The sequence below is a fragment of the Armigeres subalbatus genome, chromosome 3 (assembly GCF_024139115.2).
Source record: "Armigeres subalbatus isolate Guangzhou_Male chromosome 3, GZ_Asu_2, whole genome shotgun sequence".
Lineage (NCBI taxonomy): Eukaryota > Metazoa > Arthropoda > Insecta > Diptera > Culicidae > Armigeres > Armigeres subalbatus.
This window is the reverse complement of record NC_085141.1, coordinates 142,003,251-142,019,159: the sequence shown is the minus strand read 5'-3', so window position 1 is coordinate 142,019,159 and position 15,909 is coordinate 142,003,251. Positions and strand designations below refer to the sequence as shown.

Sequence of the window (15,909 nt, the reverse complement as noted above, 5' to 3'; positions counted from 1 at the left end):
TCACATATTTTTCTTGCAATTTTTTGACCGCGTCGTTGAAATAATTTGAGTACCGTAGTCTGTGGGTAGTTTTGGGAGCATATCCCCCTCCCCCAATTTGTTAGAAAAAAAGTTCCGTTCAAACCATTATACATTTGAAAAATTTCGACTGCGCCGCTGAAAAGAACATATCAAGACAAAATTTTCAAAACAACTTATCTGCTTTTGTAAACAAAGATTGAAACGTCGATTTGACGAATCTGATAGCACAAAAGATATTTTAGTTACTAGATAAAGATTGTCGCTGTCGTCGCTGTCCGGAACGTCTTTTGCTGGCGAGGATAGGGGAGCTAAATGTCAAAGAAGGAAAATCCATACGATTTGACAGGTATGTACCACACATGTTTCGGACAGCAGAACAAAGGACCGAAGCGACAATCTTTATCTAGTAACTAAAACATCTTTTGATAGCACTCCCACGTAAACCAACACTATCAATAGGTACACAGAGCAAAAAAAAGTTGGGATTCCAACATTTTTTCAATGTTATTTCAACAATATGGAAAATTTGGTATTTCTAAGAGCCAAAACTTTTAAGTCAAATGATAAATTGATTGATTTGAAAGTTTTTCTTCAGTTCAAATTTTTTATTTTTACAGTGAAAACTCTCAAAATAAAATGCGAAAATTTTTTAATCAAACTTCATCATTCTACCTTTTTGGCAACACTGATAGAAGAACAACATTGAAAAAGATGTAACTGGCAGCCCCGGCTAACTGTCAGTGACGAAAAAAGATTGAAACAAGAACCGAGGCAAACAACAACCGTCGTTCCGGAGGTTCGAAAACGATAGTGCTTGTTCCGTTGTATCGGTTGTTCCACAACAGGTGGTACGTAATTGTTAGTATACGCATATATTGTGCGGGTAGAGGTCCCGTTCCCTCCGGATCCGAACATTTGGGCATATCGACCCGAAACCGCCGTAGAGATTCGATTCACAAGCAGTCTCCGAAGGCCGCCATCCGGCACTACTGGTTCCAGCCAAAAATTGAAAGCTTGCGGTCAGTTTGGTTGGCAGGGCATGCTGGTTCGTAATTCCTTTTCAATATTGTATTATCGATAACGAAAATCTGGTGATAACTGGTGCATAACTTTTTTCAGGTAATGAATAAAAAGTCCTCCTGCAGTAAAAGGAAATTTCCCGCTGCTTGTCATAAAATACAGACAGTGGATCAATAGGGTAGGTTCCATCATTCATATAATGAAAATGAAAATAAATACTTTATATCTTTATCTTCAAAACAGATCTGTCTCCGCTTGAGCCGCAAACTGAAAGTGATGGACACTACCGACTACGAGAATGCTATCGAATCTGGCAGACCAACAAGGGAATGGCCAGAATCAGCAAGTGAATCTTAACAAAATGAGTTCATCGCGATCTAGCCTCTTGGAATGTGCTTCTTGCAGGAGGGCAAACTTTACAAGCTATCCGACTTTGGGCTTACACGAGACGTGTACGAGGACGATGCCTACGAGAATAAGAGCGGAGATCGTGTTCTGGTCAAGTGGATGGCACTAGAATCGCTGGCGGATCTGTGTTACAAAAAGCGATGTTTGGATATTTGTGTGATAGGAATTAATCAACTTAAGCGCTTCGTCCTGTTCTGATATCCACTCACTCCACCACAAAATTTATTCTGATTAAACAACCATCGATGGAAACTACTGCATCCGCTGATAATGGTGCACCTAAGGCAAACACCAGCGGTAGCGGCTCGTCATCATCGGCAATAGGTCTTGAATATGAAGCAAGTTCAACCAGGGGGAAATAACAATAATAACAAAAACAATAAATTTCGAATAAATAAAGAAAAATCTGAAATAAAAGCAAATAGCACTTGTTAATTTGAAAACATCACAGTCCAATTGAAAGAAAAATACACATTTAGTTTCGAATAGAAGATGTTATTTTGAGAAGAAAATGCACATTTAGTTTTGAGAGGGAAATGTTATTTTGACAAGTTTGCTCTTGTCAAAGGTTTTTTGAAGTGACATTTTTTGAATTAGTAGATTTAACAGTCTTATACTTTCTACTGAAATTCACTAACTGATTTTCTCAATTTTACCAACGTTTCTTTTAATTTTACCAACGATTTTTTTTTGTGTGTAGGTGAAGGTTTCAGCTACCTGCTAATGGCGTTGGTTGGCGTCGAAGTGCTATCAGATTCGTCAAATCGACGTTTGATTTTTTGTTTACAAAAGCAGATAAGTCGTTTTGAAAATTTTGTCTTGATATACAGATGCAATTATGGGCTGTAATGGGCTATATTAATTTTGAGATTGCCGAAAGATACTTGATGATTTTGCTTGAAAATCTAGGAACATCGGACTGTAGCACTGTGAGGTAATTTGCTTTTATTGTTTTATTTGTTATTATTTTACATTTCTTATTTAATATTAAGGTCACTCCTGACAGAATCCAGGTTTCAAAGTACTCGCGTTTTCGGGGACACACTACTCGATACGGAGGTGGCGGACAACTGTCATTTTTATTGATTCAGCTTTGCTGCGTCGCAGCATGCGTGTAAAAATAAAAATGACAGTTGTGCGTTGCTTCCGTATCGAGTGGTGTGCCCCCGAAAACGCGAGCACTTCGAACCTTGGATTCTGTCAGAAGTGACCTTAATGAAGTAGGAGGTAGTTTTGAACTTCAGCAGAGATGGTGCAAAAATAAGTAGTGAAATGAAAATAAAGGTTTTATTTCGATATTTTGACTCACTGTAGGCTTCCTGTAACTGAAGGGAATTCGCCTCACCGATATACAGAAACTATGTGTTTCTCAGATCCAGCAGCTGCGAAAAAACTTTATGGTGAGCCAGAACCGGCACAAGATCTATCGGATTCAGTGCCCTGCATCTGGCGCGGAAAGGATATCACCAGAATTGCTTCCGGGGGAATTCTGGAGGAACTTCCGAAGGAATTCCTGGAGGAACTAACGGAGGAATTCCTGGAGGAACATCCAGAGGATTTCATGGAGGAGCTTCCGGAGGAATTTTTGAAGGAATTTCCGGAGGAATTCCTGAAGGAACTTCGGAGGGATTACTGGAATAACTTTCAGAGTGGTTACTGGAGGAATTTCTGGAGGAACTTTAGAAGGTAATCCTGGAGGAACTTCCGGGGGAATTCTTGGAGGAACTTCCGGAGGAATTGCGGGAGGATCTTCCGCAGGAATTCCTGGAGGAACTAACGGAGGAATTCCTGGAGGAACATCCAGAGGATTTCATGGAGGAGCTTCCGGAGGAATTTTTGAAGGAATTTCCGGAGGAATTCCTGAAGGAACTTCGGAGGAATTACTGGAATAAATTTCAGAGTGGTTACTGGAGGAATTTCTGGAGGAACTTTAGAAGGTAATCCTGGAGGAACTTCCGGGGGAATTCTTGGAGGAACTTCCGGAGGAATTCCTGGAGGAACTTCCGGAGGAATTCCTGGAGGAACTTCCGGAGGAATTCCTGGAGGAGCTTCCGGAGGAATTCCTGGAGGAACTTCCGGAGGAATTCCTGGAGGAACTTCCGGAGGAATTCCTGGAGGAACTTCCGGAGGAATTCCCGGAGGAACTTCCGGAGGAATTCCCGGAGGAACTTCTGATGGAATTCCTGGAGGAACTTCCGGAGGAATTCCTGGAGGAACTTCCGGAGGAATTCCTGGAGGAACTTCCGGAGGAATTCCTGGAGGAACTTCCGGAGGAATTCCTGGAGGAACTTCCGGAGGAATTCCTGGAGGAACTTCCGGAGGAATTCCTGGAGGAACTTCCGGAGGAATTCCTGGAGGAACTTTCGGAGGAATTCCTGGAAGAACTTCCGGAGGAATTCCTGGAGGAACTTCCGGAGGAATTCCTGGAGGAACTTCCGGAGGAATTCCTGGAGGAACTTCCGGAGGAATTCCTGGAGGAACTTCTGGAGGATTTCCTGGAGGAACTTCCGGAGGAATTCCTGGAGGAACTTGAGGAGGTAGTCCTGGAGGAACTTTAGGAGGTAATTCTGGAGGATCTTGAGGAGGTGGTCCTGGAGGAACTTTAGGAGGTAATTCTGGAGGAACTTGGAGGAACTGGAGGAATACGCCATCACCGCCGTTTTTTAACGCTGCCTTTTGGACAATCTGAATGTCCGGGACATTCGGTGTTCGACATTCGCAGGACTTCTCGCTACAGAGAAAGAGGAAGAGATATTCGAAGGCATGGTTTGTGTCGTAATTGTCTGGGTAAGGGCCATACATACAGAAACTGTCCATCTCAATTCTCATGCCGTACATCCGGAATACGCTGCTCTGCATGGAGAACGCTGGTAATATGCACATGAATGTTTGCGCAACATAATTTGCTAGTACGTAATATGAATAGTTCACTGTAATGATTTTCAACATGACACTGTCTATTTCTGTATTGTTAATATTTAGTTGATCAAGATAGAGTCCAGGTGCTAATGAAAAAGAAAGCTTCCGATCAGATAATAAGTTATTAATATTATCCGCTGTAAACCCGACGGAGTCCAGAAAAGGAAAGAACCAGTGATGCCTCATCAGCTATCAAACAGTCACCCATACAAACATTTAGCGAAAAAATTCAAAAAATATAAATCTGTTCTCAAGCTTCTTTTTTGTTTTTTTGTTGATTTGAAGGGTTGGCAGGAAAAAATATTTATTGCGTAGATATCATAGAAAGCTGATCAAGTCTCCCCAAATGTTAAAATTGCGTGTGCTGTCGAATTCAACAACAAAAATCGTTCATGTATACGCACAGAAATTCGAAAAATTCCGCGTATTTTGAAGGAGAAACACTTGAAAAATCTGAGGACACTTTTCTAGTTTTATCAAAGCAAGGAGAGGGATCAATTTCCTCCGAATATTTAAAAAGTCGATTTTTTACAGCACACCAAAAAATCGCTTGTGTATCAATAACAACATAATTTAAGGACTGTCATACATCAGTAAAGTCAAATACTTTATTTCTTAGAGAGTTTGTGTGGAAATCGCGTATGTTTATTTATTTTTGGCTGTGATACATCGGAAATCAGAAAAGGGGGTCAAGTCTCCCCAGTCTCCCCTAATGTTAAATGCGTAGCAAATAGACAAATGAATTATTACCGTATCAATGAAATAAAAGGATTGGCCTAGGATTGAAGTATATGTAAAAGTATATTCACTTGAATATAATCAACATGTTAAACGTTGAACCGCTTCAACCAGACTAGCTCATGCGCTCATCCGAAATATTTTGCTTTAAGGTAAGAAAATTAATCGTCTAATGGAAACGTTTAGCGCTGGCAACGTGCTGTGTTCGATTTTTTAATATAACTTGAGTCAGCATTCGTTTCAGTCATGATAAACTTAGCTCAACAGAAAATTTACTAAAATTTACTCCAAATGTTGTCATTCACTCACTCATTGTATGGTTGGCAAGTCTCAATTGCGTAGTCACATTTTGCTATTTTCTGTAAGTGTGGGGAACTCCATCATATTTTCAAAGCTCATTCAATCGTAAAAAGTCCATCCAGATTTTCACAGCATTAAATCAAGATTTGTTAACGACTGTAATCGACAAGGGACCACGTGCCTCCATCTCCGTTCCCCACACCAGCTTCGACCGAACTCATTACTCAACGGTTTTAAAACATCGCATGGCGTGTAATTGATCATCATTCCGTTGCGTTGATGCTGCTTCCTCGGTTGACTTCCGCTGGTAGCGCAATTTCTGCAAGGACTACAACTTGATGAAACATAAAAAAAGGGAATTTCTTTTCCAGCTTTTATTAACCTTATAGCAGCCAATGCAAAGGTGGGGGGAAACAGTCGCGTGGCGGTTCTTTTCAGCTTTTTTCCCGTTTATCATTATGTACACTCCCACACTTTGCATTCTTTGTGTCGTTTGTAAGCTCCAACTCAAACTTCGTGAAGGAAAAAAAAAACGCTGACGAGCACCTCGTTTGAAGAATTCCAGTTCCTTTTTCCCAGGCGTTTGTTTGGTAAATTACCTTAATTAGATTAATGCACACAATTTAGAGGGTGGTATTTCCTGCTTCTGTTATTGCCTTTCTCTTCAAAACAGGAAAATGGCGATAAAGCGTCTACTTCGCATGCAACGGCAAACGGATGGTGGTGTGTTTATGGGACACAAATATTTAAACAGGATGACAAATCAAATTATATGCGCGATAACAATTTTGAGCAAACCTGTGATGAGGGTCACAACCAATTGTGTTGTGTAACCATAAAGAAAGATCCATGAGAGACTTGTCGTGTTGCCATAAGTGGGGCACAAAAACCAGGCAAAGGATTATTCTCAAATAAAGTGAAATACAGGATGTTTTACTAGAAAGCAAGCAATTCAAAAGTGACATTGGAAGGCTGTATATTTCTGCTAATATTACATGCGTGATGCCGTGTGGAGACGCATGGTACATTATAATTAGTGTCGCATAAAAAGTAGCAAAGCGTTTTATCTACCTCTCATATCTGTTAAAAATTTCTTTTAAGTGAAGAAAATCTCAGTTTTTCATACATTCCTTTGGGTAACTTTTTTCGTCTAACCGTCTTATTTTATAGGTTAACATGGAAAAAAAATGGTTAACAAAAAAAAAATCCTAGTTTTGTCACATCTGTCTCAGTCCCATTCCGGTAAATAAATCCGAAAAAGCTTGTTCCCCTGGTTGGCATTATGGGACCTGTACCGGCAAATCATTGCAATGCTACTGTGAACATGTTTACAAACGTATAATTTTTAATGAAAATATGTCTTTATGGGTGTGAGACAAATTCATTTCAAATTAGATACATATTAAGATTACAATAGAGTTGACTTGATTTAAATTAATTTCGCTGGTAAAACGATTTTCGAACGCCCTCTTCCCCTAGTTAAAGAATTGCCTAGGTATTGGCCCAAGGCAAACACAGACTGTGCGCTGATTTCATCAACCGGAGGTGACGGAACTGCAGAAGAATGACGCGGAAAAGCTGAATTACTCCAGTGGGTAACAGCCAACACTTGGGCAGACCTCTGTGCGCCCCCCGGAACAGTATCATTCATTCTTTCTTTGCGAAAGAACTTTCCTTTCACAATCGCACCGTCCTAGTGGCGACATTCAGTTTCACCCACGTCGATGGGACGACGACGACGCGGTGGAAAATTAAATGAGTTGAAAATGGAGGGAAGAACGGCTCAAAGAATGAATAATTCATTCCGGGAAAAAGCCGGGCTTCTGCTCAGTTCGCATTCAACTTTTGTTCTTGCGGCGATACAGAAGAGCGACCGGGAAACCTGTGGCGATGTCATCCCAGTTCGCGCTTTCTCACGAGGTGAACCTTGAAAATAGGAAGCCACCAAGCTATAGCATGTTTTGGAATGTTGACTAAAGGTACGTTTTATCCGAAAGAAGAGAACTTTGGTGAAACGATTTGGTTTGGAGGAATTTATTTTATGCAAACAATGTCCCTGATAGAAAAGATAACACGGAACGTCTCATGCAAATAGCAGAAGGTTATTTTTTATCTGACATTATTATAAAGTGAAGAAGGCAGAAGCCATTCTTCCTATAATCAAGATTGGATAAATCTTTTGTTGTTCCGATTTACATATAAATTCCGATGGACCTTCGAAATACATTGACTTTGTATGAAAGTAATTTTTGTTCTTGTTTTAGATTACGGTTTCACATGTTATACAGTTAATAATTTTTCTTTTCAGCATTGAATCGAGAAGACTCAAAAGGGTGTGGTGAACATAATTAGTTTTATAATTACGTCTTGTGAACCATTTTGGGTAGCAAAACTTTATTAGAAATTGATTGCAACGTCACAATCTAGATCAAGAAGTGAATATTTCGGGGAAAAAGCACAAACTCCGCAAAACCATGGACGATAAAAATGTGAAGCAAAATCTTGCCCGAAAACGTTTCCCAAAAGATGATTGTTCATTTTCTCTTTTCTGCATTCGGTGAAGTGATCTCGCTGCGCAAATTGGCGTGGGTTAATGGTTTCGAGTACACTGGAATTCGTTTGTCAGCAGGTGGACATCGCTCAGGATGGAGATCTCTCAAGTCCGCCCTTTGCACCGCTCAGCATTCACAGGAGTCAGGACGCATAAGTAAGTAAATTGTTTATATGGTTTGTCGAGTTTTGCTTTCGGAATGTCTGTACTCATTCTGATTAGACTTTTCGAAAAAAAGGTTTTCGCTGTCATACATACATACATACATACATACATACATACATTTATTGAGCATATTTGTGAATTTTTTCATCGATGAAAAAAATATCGGGAAAAACATTGAAAACAAATAAACGCGGTGGGAAAATCGGATGGCAAAGTTTGTTAAAATAAAAATGGAAAATGATATGTAGGTATGTTAATAACTAATTACTTTTCAACATTTTCAAAAATTTTAACCTTACTACAGTGCTAAAATACTCCCGCTTACGGTATTCAGGTCATATTGACCCGGATTTGACTTTGCAATATCTCAGGCATTTTTCAGCCAAATTCACATGTTCATATATCCAAAATAATCGTCAGCTCATAAATTTTCCAAAACTGACGTCAGATTGTTGATGAGCCACATCTACATCCTGTCTTCGGCGGAAGAAGCATCGTCAGTTGGCCACTTTTATGTGGACGAAATTGGCACAATAACACCGCGCATGAACGATCTTTTTCGTCGTTTTTTTTTTAATGTACCCTATACTATTTCACAGATGACGAATAATGAATGCAGACAATATTTCCACAGATGATCCAGGTTTTCCAAACCATTCTGGATTGCAAAGCCTTGGTCTACTACGTCAATTACGCTTGGTACAAAACCAATAGCGGGGCCTTCATTAGTCGTGCGGTAAGATTCGCGGCTACAAAGCAAGACCATGCTAAAGGTGGCTGGGTTCGATTTCCGGTTCAATCTATAAAATGTTCGGGTGGGAAATTTTTTAGACTTCCATGGGCATAAAAGTACTATCGTATTAGCCTCATGATATACGAAAGCAAACATGTTAAATCGGCTTAGAAACCCCGCAGTCCATAACTGTGGAAGAGCTTAATGAACACTAAGCTGCGAGGCAGATGTTCTAAGTTCTCCAAATTATTCTGGACTTCAAATTAATTAATCTACAAATTCAACTGGGCCCGGTACAAAGCCAATAACAAGCCAGAAAGTTCCAGAGTCATTCATGAGTTCAGACCAATTTAACTACTAAGTCAAGTGGGCTCAATACAAAGTCAATAGCAACCCATGGTGTCCACATTGGAGCTCAGAGATAATGGGCACGGTTTACGATTTATATCTGTCCAAATCGAGTGTTCTAAGTTCTCCAAATAATTCTGGAGCTCAGACGGACTGGCCTACCAAGGCAACTGGGCTCGATATATAGCCAATAGCAATCCATGGTGTTCATATAGCCGCCTTGAAGCTATGCGCATGGTTTGCGATTCAGATTTGTCCAAGTCGGATATTCTTAGTCCTCCAAATCATTCTGTGGGCTGTTCGGCCACATTGAGAGTTGACGTAAAGTCAATGTCAACTTCTCTCCACGAACAGCCTAGATAGCCATGTGGTGTCGGCAGCTGGTTATCTGGCTAAGAATAACATTACGGATTGCCTGTTCCAGTGGTAAAAGTCCACCATACAGGAGACCCCTTATTCTCGGTGTGATGCGGCTTTATGCTTACCGTGCCTACGAATGAATGGTTAGGGGGGTCTAATAAGAACCTTACCGCAAACGGAGCCTGTGAAACACCAGGGCCCCCTTCACAGTATTTAGCCCTCGCTGCGCTAACCGGAGCTATGGTAGTTGACTTTTTGCTTCTCCCAGATAATCGGCTACTCTTATTCAATTTCAAAGTGAGGTTGAATAAGAGTGGGGTTATGAATATGTGTTTTACTTAGTTTTTCAACAAATTGTCACCTGCATGGATTCGCATTATGCGTTTTTCACAGTGTACTCTGTGTCAAATCTTTGACGTTCGGCTTCGGCTACTCTTTTTGAATCTCAACGTGAGTGTGGGGTTATGAATATGTGTTTTACTTAGTTTTTCAACAAACTATCACCTGTATGGATTCGCATTATGCGTTTTTTTACAATGTACTTTGTGTCTGTCACCTACAGAGCTTAAGTGCGTGATTTCTCTCGTTTCGGACAGCAGAACGATCGCGCGATCGGCCGAAATAATGTGTTCTGCATTGCGCGGCCGGTAATAAAAATCAGTTCAGTGCGTAATTTCTCTTGTTTCGGACAGCAGAACGATCGTGCGATCAGCCGAAATATTGTGTTCTGCATTGCGCGGCCGGTAATAAAAATCAGTTCAGTGCGAGATTTCTCGGCACACCTATATGGATTCGTTCTTCACAGTGTACTCTGTGTTTCGCCTTTGATGTTCGGCTACTCTTGTTTAATCTCAACTTGAGGTTAAATAAAGGTGGGGCTATGAATATGTTTTTTGACGTAGGATTACGTCTTTCCGGAACATTGGGGGGTCATTCTGCAGTTTCAAATTTGAGACCGTCACGAAAAGTGGTCAGGAAGTATGGGCTAATAACTCAGCCGTCTTTCAACCGATTTTAAAGATTTTGCTGTTAATCGATCGACGAACTCTTTAAGATTTTGCTCAGCTATCGAAAAAATGCATTCAAAGTGCTGAACTATTGAAAAATTGAATTTTACTAGGCACTGAAAATCGGTAAACCAACCAATCGCGATGTGCATCGCAAGCACAGACATCAAAATCGTGCAACCTACGGGCTCGACTCAATCCTCAGTTCAACTAAATTTTCTCGGAGAGCGGGCACAACGATGACGCCCGTAGGAGCAGTCTCAGCAGAAAGTGGAACATCGAGAGGCCATCGCTAAAAGCAACAATCTTCGGACTATCGTTTAGTTACTGTTAGTGGCGCATTTTGGAAAGAAAACCGGTTCTTCTCAGGACCAAAATTTTATGAGAAGATAAAGTTGATTGCAAAATGGCAGCGATTACGGTCCCTGCATACCAGTGGCGTCACTGAAAATGTTTTCTTAATAGTGACTATTTAGCAGAAAAGTGAAATTTTTACGCAAGATACGGACTATCGTTTGTTTGCTATGATTGATTAGAAAGGCGCATTGTGGATCAAAATCAATTCTTGTCAAATGTACTATTGAGAGGTAGAGCCAAAATATTTTCTTCAAAGTGCACATCATAACCGCTTGGCGACGGTAGAAAGTTGGAATCTGCTATCTATTAAAAGTGCGGGAATTAAACAATGATGACGTCTCACATCATTGAGTTGCGTCAAATGAGATTTTCCCAAGATTCTGATTTCGGCGTACTTGCTGTTTATTATTGGAAAGGCGCGTCATTGGAAACAAAATCATCTTTTACACGGGAGAAGGTTGAACCGAGACAAAAATCTGCAAAAAATGCAAATCATAATCGCTTGGTGACGGGCAAAGTTCTTTGGCTGTAGCAGCCGATGCGCTCCTTGCATGGAGACGTTCCAAAACAATGTATTAGGATGGATGACTTCTATCGTGTTCCAGCGGCAAATTCTAAATTGGCTGACAGTGGCATCAGTAGTGGAAATTCATTACAAAATTTTGATTTCCGGCGTGCACGGTACGAAAATTCCTCTCCTTTTGAGTGAGACTGTGGCCCTGAAAAGGGCCGTTTTAAAATGAAGCTACTTCCTCGTTCATTCATTAGGAGCTGACTTACTTGGTGACGACTTTGGAACCCTCCGAAACGGCGGGCTTGGCCAGCTCGACACGCACGAAGATACTCGACGCCTTCGATGAGACGCCCTTCTTCTCAGCCTTTTCACCGTCGGTGATTTCTGGTCGGCGCTGCGATGTAATTGTCCTGCCGAATTTCCGAGAAGTAGTAGTAGTAGTTTATTACTACTGATGAGACGCCCTTGATGATGTTTCTTCTCAGTCTTTTCACCGCCGGTGATTTCTGGTCGGCGCTGCGATGTAATTGTCCCGATTTTCCGAGTAATAAATTGTCCTGCCGATTTTCCGAGAAAATCTTTTTTTTTTTGACTTAAATTCGTTTATTTTTCAATTTTTGTATAGTACAGTATTTTAAAAACAATTCAAGTGGTTGGCCACAAGGCCCTTCAACTTTAGTCTCTTTTATAGGTTATTTTCAATGAAATTTCAAAAGATTATCTAGCTTGATTTACCATATCATCCTTTAGGAGGAATTGATTATTTCAGAAATTTGATAACCTAACTACTATGTACACTAATATTTACAATAAAAATTTGATAACCTAGATTGGAACTAGCGCCCTAATTGGAGCCTGATCCGAATGCAAGCAACGGACCCTAAACTTTTCTTTACACTCACCAAAGCGTTCATGTAAGGTTTTTATTCCGGCCAGACGGTGGACCTCGGATGTTCTTGTCCTGGGAGGGTGTTGAGGATCATCCTCAGGAATTTGTTTTGGACCCGTTGAAGTTTGAGGTGGTGGGTTTTAGCGCAGCTCTCCCAGACCGGCATGCCATATTCGATCACAGGGAGGATGATTTGCTTGTAGACAGCAAGCTTATTTTTCAGGGACAATGACGACCGGCGGTTGATCAAAGGGTACAGTAGTTTCAACAAGACGTTACACTTTGTCACCGTTTTGTCAACCTGCTGCCTGAAAATAAGCTTGCTGTCGAGGGTCAAGCCAAGGTAGTCGGCCTCATTGGCCCATTCCACAGTCGTGCCATTGAGGATGATTTTACAGTCCCCAGGCGGAACAAGTTTAGGGGATTTGGAGTGGGGGAAAATGATGACCTGGGTCTTCGCCGCGTTGATACAGATCTTCCAGCCGGTGAGGTACTCTGTCAGGGCATCCAGGCCTCGTTGGAGTTTTGCCACTAGCGCTCTGATCACTCTACCGTTGTAGACGATGGATGTGTCATCTGCGAACAGAGACAGAATGCCGCCTTCTGGAGGTTCTGGCATGTCGGAGGTGAACAGATTGAAAAGCAGGGGCCCGAGGATACTGCCCTGGGGACGCCTGCGACGATGTTGTGCGCATTGGAACTCGCTCCGCTGATTGAGACCCGGAATGTCCTTGCCGACAGGTAATTGTTGATGATTTTCACCAGGTAGCTGGGAAGATTGTAGCGTTGTAGTTTGTACACCAGGCCATCATGCCATACATTGTCAAATGCCTTCTCGACATCGAGTAAGGCCATGGCGGATGTTTTCGAGACAAACTTGTTCCGTCTGAGGACGTTGGTAACTCGGGTCAGTTGGTGTACAGTTGACCGACCGCGTCGGAAACCAAACTGTTCCTCGAGCAAGATGTTGAGATTTTCGGCAGACTCAAGTAACCGGTGATGAATAGCTTTTTCGAATAGCTTGGATAATCCTGAGAGAAGGCTGATGGGACGATAGCTTTTGGGTGAGGAAGGATCCTTCCCAGGCTTCCGGATGGGGATGACTTTCGCTGACTTCCAGGCCGATGGGAAGTAGCTGAGCCGGAGACACTGATTGAAGATCAGCGAGAGGTGCTCAAAGAACGGCGCACTCATGTGTTTGAGCTCGAGATTCAGGATGCTGTCGAAGCCTGGGGCCTTCATATTCTTCGATGATTTGATATAGGCCGTCAATTCACCAGCTGAGATCTCCAACTCCTCCGAGAAGTCGTTGGGAATCAAATGGATGTTGTTAGCATGCTCGTTGACGGCTGCTTCGTGTGGACTGACGATGTTCTGCCCAAGATTGTGTGAGCTGACGAAGTGACGACCTATTTCAGCGACCTTCTCTGCAGGAGTTATCAAGCGATCCTTAGAGCCATTATTGTTTAGTGGGATCAAAGGTGGAATGGGCCGAGGCTTGGATTTTAGAATTTTGGTCATTTTCCAGAACGGCTTAGCATAATCTGGGAGAGTGCGGATCTTATTCGAGAAGTCGTTATTTTGAGGTCCACCATTCTGGCCTTGATAATTTTGTGATTCGATTGCAGCGTGCCTTAAGCTCAGGCAGTCCAGTACGCTGAAACTGCCTGCGAGTGACATTCCGCAATCGAATCAAATCTTTGGTGAGTGTATCGATGTTTAAGGAGTTGCTTACCTGCCGAGCCGTCGGTACGTGTTGCTCTCGGGCCGCCGTGATCGCCTCCTCGATAGCGCACAGCTGGCGGTCGATACTTTCCGGCGTCTCCGGACGCACCTCATAGTCGACGGTATTATCGACGCACTGCTGGAAACGCTGCCAGTTCACTCGGTGGTAGCTCCGCCGTAACTGCTGGTGCCGATTGACCGAGGAGCCCAGTTCCGCCACCACCGGATAGTGATCCGAACTGAGCTCCTGGTATACAACCGGCTGCGAGACGTGGTCACTCAGGTTTGTTACGTAGAGGTCGAGCGTTGCGTGGGCACCGGACCGACTCAGCCGAGTGGGGGAATCCGGGCTCAGGATCGTGTAGTGGCCTTCCTCCATGTCGTTGCTCCAGATGGTGCCGTTTCGATTGCCGCGACTGTTGCCCCAGGCTTGATGTTTGGCATTCAAGTCGCCGGCAATGATATACTGGCCTTGCCTCCGCGTCAGCTTGACGATGTCCTCCGAAGGGCAGCCGATGATCCATCGCCGGCTTTGGCTTGCGTTGGACAGTACGCCGCGATGAGCGCGATTGTGCCGACCGAAGTGGTGATTTCGACACCGATGGCCTCGATGACACTGAGCTGGAAGCTTGGAAGCAGACGACAGTTGATGTTGTAGCGAAGAGCGATGGCCACACCACCTCCCCTGGTCGGCCGGTCGAGTCGCACGATGCGGAAGTCCGGGATGTTGATGTTCACCTCCGGTTTTAGGTGCGTTTCGGTGATGAACGCCACGTCTATTTCCTTCTCCTCAAGGAAATCCTTCAGCTCGATTGTTTTGCTCTTTAGCGAGCAAGCGTTCCAGTTGACCAGGCCCACCCTAGCAGCCATTTTCAATGATGAACATGCCAAGTGTGAAGACCTGGTCGAATCGGGTTTGCAGCCGCGCAGTCGAGTGGCGAGCTGCGCGAAGATCGGCATCAGTTGCTCCGGAGTGTACAGCGGGGCAGATTCCTCCGGTGGGACGGCTTCGTTCTCCGACTGCCGACGGAACCCAGGAGGAGGGAGCGGGGCCATTCGCTGGTGGATGGTGCCGACGATGTTGGAGCTTGGACCGATGCAGCTGCCGCTGCCAGTCGCTTGTGCGGCTGTAGCGGTGGGAGTATTGGAATCACACGACGGGGAGCAGGGATGGCTGGAAAGTTCACCTCGTTGATTACAGGAACACGGTTCTTCTTCGGCATGGTCCTGGTGGAAGCCTTCTTCCGGATTTCCAGGAACTCGGCTCGCTTTGGGCAGCCCTTTGTGGTGGCCCGATGTTTGTCGCCACAGTTGGCGCACTTGGGATCGGCCACCTCCATTTTGTCGCACTCGTCAGTCGGATGGGGTTCGCCACACTTGTTGCAGCGCGGCTTCATGCGGCAGTTCCTGGTGCCGTGCCCGAAATTGAAGCAGTTGGTGCATTGCGTTACATCGCGGTGCACTGGCCGATATCGCTCCCCAGTCAACGACGGTGTAATTTATAACGCCAACCAGCTTCAGGTCGCTTCCAGGTAGTGGAGCCGTGCTCCAGATGGATCAGGTAAAGCTGGTCGCGATATTTCCTTGTCTTGTCGTGACGAGCGATCTTGTGGACGGCTACTGGCTTCAGTCCGCAACTTTCAAGCTCTGCTTGGAGCTCTTCCTCCTTCATGTCGTGAAGTCCTCGCAGCAAAGCCTTGAGCGGCTTCGTGCCGGGATGGTCATGAGTGTAGTACTCATACTTGTGGACCTCGAGGAACTCCACGACGGATTGATGATGGTCCCGGTTGGCCGGCATCACTTTCACGCCCTCGCTGCAGAGCCAAAAGTACATTTCAGCCCCTTAGCGATCAG

At 43.6% G+C, this 15,909-nt stretch overlaps 1 protein-coding gene and 1 long non-coding RNA gene across 3 annotated transcripts in view; one reads left to right on the top strand and one right to left on the bottom strand.

Annotated features, from left to right (window-relative positions):
- The window catches only part of LOC134227973 (protein tincar), a 541,225-nt gene that overhangs the window by 7,841 nt on the left and 517,475 nt on the right, over positions 1-15,909 (bottom strand). The window lies entirely within an intron of this gene.
- LOC134220050 (uncharacterized) lies at positions 749-1,856 on the top strand. Its single transcript, XR_009981753.1, has 3 exons — positions 749-1,066; positions 1,141-1,219; positions 1,285-1,856. It is a non-coding gene; the product is annotated as an uncharacterized LOC134220050 (long non-coding RNA).